This window comes from Arachis duranensis, chromosome 4 (assembly GCF_000817695.3).
Source record: "Arachis duranensis cultivar V14167 chromosome 4, aradu.V14167.gnm2.J7QH, whole genome shotgun sequence".
Taxonomy (NCBI): Eukaryota; Viridiplantae; Streptophyta; class Magnoliopsida; order Fabales; family Fabaceae; genus Arachis; species Arachis duranensis.
In genome coordinates this window covers 6,576,236-6,580,868 of record NC_029775.3, presented here as the reverse complement: position 1 = coordinate 6,580,868, position 4,633 = coordinate 6,576,236, and the positions used below count along the sequence as shown (strand labels likewise).

The following is a 4,633-nucleotide window of genomic DNA, read 5'->3' as shown; positions in this document are numbered from 1 at the left end:
ACAAAATGGAACTATATTATTGAGAGACCAAAGAAGCATTAATTATTCGACTTGCACACAGATTATATTATATGAATGTATTAAAATATGGGGGAAGTCAATGTTGGCTAGCTCAATTATGACAATAAAAGATAGGTATAGAATGTGACATGGTAGTAGCTCATCTCAACCTTTAACTATGTAGTCAAATATTCAGTCTCCATTGAATGGAATATATAGAACACTATTTTTTTGGATAATTCTTTACCTCTTTAGAAGAATACTATGATTAAAAAAAAAATATCACTTACATGAATTTGTCTTTACATAAAAATCGTTAAATAATTTAATATATTTAATTAAATTATTTTTTTCGCATAAAAACAATTTCATATGAGTAGTCACTTGTAGCTGCCGATAATAAACATAGACGTTTATTTTTTAACCCGAAATATAATTTTGACCTAAAAGGTGTGGACAAGAGTGTTATGGGCAAATGGTTCCCAATAATTCATGTGTGCAGAGTATGCTACATTATTCAATTTCAATATATGAATGACAAGAAACAAGTTGCAAAATGGTCTTATCACTACTTTTTGTCCCAAGAACAACTAGCCTATTGAGAGTGAGACCCTATATATAGGTTTGGTTTGCAAAGAAAAAAAAAGAAAGTTTTGAGATTTGAGATGATGGTGAAAAGAGAAGCTTTAGTCACTGCTTTCTTATGGCTCTTACTTGTGACATTAGTAGTAGTTGTATATGCAAATGATGAAGGGAATACCAAAATTCACCCACCAAAGTCTAACCATATGGTCTATTATCCTCAAGGTAAAATCAATAAGTATATGCTTAATTATGAATTTGGATTCAATATTTGACTCTTCAGTTTCCAATTCTTGCAACAATTATAGTAATAATAATAAAATGTTTTGTCATTTTTTTTTCAAAGGTTGTAGGTGTTGCTGGTTCATTTGGAAGCCAATGATCCAATGTGGAAAAGCATGCTGTGAAGATGGATGTTGCCCTTAAGCATATATAGAAGAAGAGTTTCAAGTGTACCGGAAATATCAATATTTCAATTGTTTTAACTGTTTATCTGAATTATAAAAAATATATATAATATATATAAATTAAAATCAACGGTTAAAACAATTGAAACACTGGTATTTTTCGGTACACTTAAAATTTTTCCTATAATATATCACAAGGTTGAAGGTTGAAGGTTGAGGCAGACTCTATATATGTACTTCTCTTTATTTGGTGAATATAATATATGCTGGAAGCAAACAAAACTATTTTGATAATTTCCCTGAATAAAACTATAGTGTGCTATGGATAATTTTATGTCGAAGAAACCTTTCTTTTTAATATCTACCTACTTTGAAGATATTCTAATTACTAAAGTGCCATTTGGTTTTCTAAATATATAGTTCATAATCTCTCTCTCTCAATTTTCCATAAGCTCCGTCGCAAAAGGTTTGTGGCAGATACATTCGTCACAAAAGATTGTAGCAATTTTTATCTCACACAAATAATGTTTGCTGCAATTATTCACCAGCAATTTTACAAAATGAAAAGGTGATAGCAAACTCTCTCGACATGTCACGAAAAATATCTAAAATATTCGAATAAAAAGAATTCTAATGAACAAATCCATCCAAAAACATAAAATCAAACTTGTGACTCAAGACTACATTCAATTAGAGAGAATAGATTTTGATAAAGTTTTTAGTGCTGTAATAAAACCAACCACCATTAGATTAATTCTGATTTTAGTTTTGTCTAAAAATTAGTAATTAGACAATTTAATTTTAATAATATTTTTTTTAAATAGAGGTTTTAAACAAATTAATTATATGAAATAGTCCAAATTAAAGGTTTTGAATTAATGCTCAAATTGAATGTTGTAGGCTAAATAGGTCTCTTTATAGTCTAAAACAAATTCCAAGAGAATGATTTCTTAAGTTATATAATATCTTATCTCAATTTGATTTTACACATGCTTAGTGTGATACATCATTGTTCATTAAACAATCTCATACTTAGATTATTTATATCCTATATGCTATGTTGATGATATCATTATTACCGAAATGATACCTTTGAAATTGATACTATGATTAAACAATTAAATTCAATCTTCATCTAAAAATCTTGGAGAACTAAGTTATTTTTTAAGCATAGAAATTCAAAGAATTAGTGTTAGACAAATATACACTTATACTTATCTCAAACAAAGTATGTTATTGATTTATTAGAGTCCCGCTAGAAAAACAATGAAGTAATACAATGGGATATTTATTGGCTCCAATTTAAATTAAAAGAATAAATTAATCTTCATTTACCCTAATTTCAAATGGTCTGTTCAGTTTTAATTTACCCTATCACTAATTTACCCCTATTTCCAATTTTTCCTCATTAATCCAAACCCTTTTTCTCCCACGATTAGCCTAGGGGTGACAAACGGGCCTAAACCCGCCGGGTCGGCCCGCGTAACCCGCCAAAAAAGGTGGGTTGGGCTGGAAAATCGGGACCGCCAAATAGCAAAAACCCACCTAACTCGCACCGCTTAAACCACGGGTTTTGGCGGGCTTTGGCGGGGTGGGGTGGGCTTTCCCGCCGGGCTAAGATTTTTATTAGTGAGGGGATATTTTTGCAATTTTTTTGCCAAAACCTAACTTCCCCCAACCTAACTTACAAGAGTATGAAGATAAAAATTAAGTGTTTTGAATTATGTTTATGTTATTTTGGAGACAATATTTATAATTATGTTTTGGATTATGTTTATTTTGCTTTGGAGAGAATATTTATACTTATATTTTGAATGAAAATTTGGTTTATAATTATATTTATTAGATATTTATAATTACAAAGACTTTAATGTTTGTGAATATAAAAAATATAATTTTTTATGCCATTAAAAATTATAATTTATTAATATGGTTGTGAAATTATATATATTACTTCTTCCTCACTGGCCGCAACTCGTTCGCCCTATCGCCATTGCACATCCCACTGTCATTGCAGCCCAACCTCCGCGCGCAACTCCTCCGACTCGAACTGCAGCCCAGTGAGCCGTCACTGCCGAACCGAGCAGCAGCGCCCAGTCTCCTTGCTCAGACACCGTTGCCTATAGCATCCCCGTTGCACTGTTCGCAGCGGAGGATCCGAGCCTTGTTTCGCTGCCTGATCGTGGACCATTCACCGGGACAACCACGAACATCATAACCAGAACGCTGTCAACCATCCACGATAAGTGGGTTAAGTTCTTCGTTTCATGATCATCATTATTGTTGCATGTTATTCTAGAGACAGATTTTGTTACTGATATGATTGATTCTACATGGTGAAAAAGTATTAGGTGCAAGTTTAGTATCCTAGAGCATGTGGAATGTGATGTTGGTTGAGATTGTTGCAATTGATTTAACTTTAGCGCGGGAATGGTCGAAAAAGTTTGGTAATCTTGTTTATATAGTAGAAAAATTTTAATTTTTTTCCCTCCCCGTGTGGACCTTTGCATGCAATGTGACGTAAACTAGCTGACCATTGTTGATGTTTGGTTTACCCTTATTGGATAGTTACTTTAGTAGGGTGTTGGATGGTTGGTCTTTATCATAGATTTTGCACTTATTTAATTGGATGGTTACTTCAGTATGTAATCGGATGGTTGGTTTTGATAGACGATGTTACTACAGGGACATTTGGAGAATTGATTTTAATGATCGTGAATGCTAGTTTGATGTTATTATGTTCAAGGCTTCTTTGAATACATTTGATGTGTTTTATTTTTCTTTTCTTTTTATTTGGTTTGTGTTTGTTAAGGAAACAAATGCATTTAAGATGCTCAAACCAGATTATGATCTGAAATGGATGGCTAATTTAATATTTATTTATTCGGATGGCTGTTTTTGGATGTAAAAAATTACTTTATGGGGATACCAAGTTGATGCATTGTGTGAAAATAGTTTACATTGATGATTGTTGTAGTTGTAATTGATCGACCCAGTCTTTGGGACTAAGTAAATTCATGCTGAGGGAATCCTTTCGCAATATAGGTATTATCGTAGATGCAAAACCCTTTCTTTTTTAGTGCAAACACGAATATTGACGACTGTGCTCCTCCTCTTATTTTATTGATATTTTTGTTAACCCATTTAGATAGTTACTTTAGTAGGGTATTGGATGGTTGGTCTTTATGATAGATCTTGCACTTATTTAATTGGATCGTTACTTCAGTATGTAATTGGATTGTTGGTTTTCATAGTTGATGTTATGCTTGCTTGAATAAGGTTTTTATCTTAAGTAAAGATGGTTACTACAGGGACATTTGGAGGATTGATTTTGATGATCGTGAATGCTAGATTGGTGTTATTATGTTGAATGCTGCTTTGAATCCGTTGAAGTTTGATGGTTTTTTTTCTTTTTTCTTGTGTTTTTTTGTTAAGTAAACAAATGCATGTATGATGCTCAAACTGGGTTATGATATGAGGTAGTTAGAACTGATTTTAACTGAAATGGATGGCTAATTTATTATCTATTCGGATGGCTGTTTATGGCTATAAAAATTGCTTTATGGGACTGCCATGTTGTTGCATTGTATGAAAATAATTCACCTTGATGATTGTTGTGGTTGTAATTGATTGACCAGGTCTCC

The 4,633-nt window shown here is 32.2% G+C and overlaps 1 long non-coding RNA gene across 1 annotated transcript; it reads left to right on the top strand.

Moving 5' to 3' along the window:
- Nucleotides 1-566: 566 nt before the first annotated feature.
- Nucleotides 567-1,318, top strand: LOC107483017 (uncharacterized). Its single transcript, XR_001590792.3, has 2 exons — nt 567-807; nt 929-1,318. It is a non-coding gene; the product is annotated as an uncharacterized LOC107483017 (long non-coding RNA).
- Nucleotides 1,319-4,633: the final 3,315 nt, after the last annotated feature.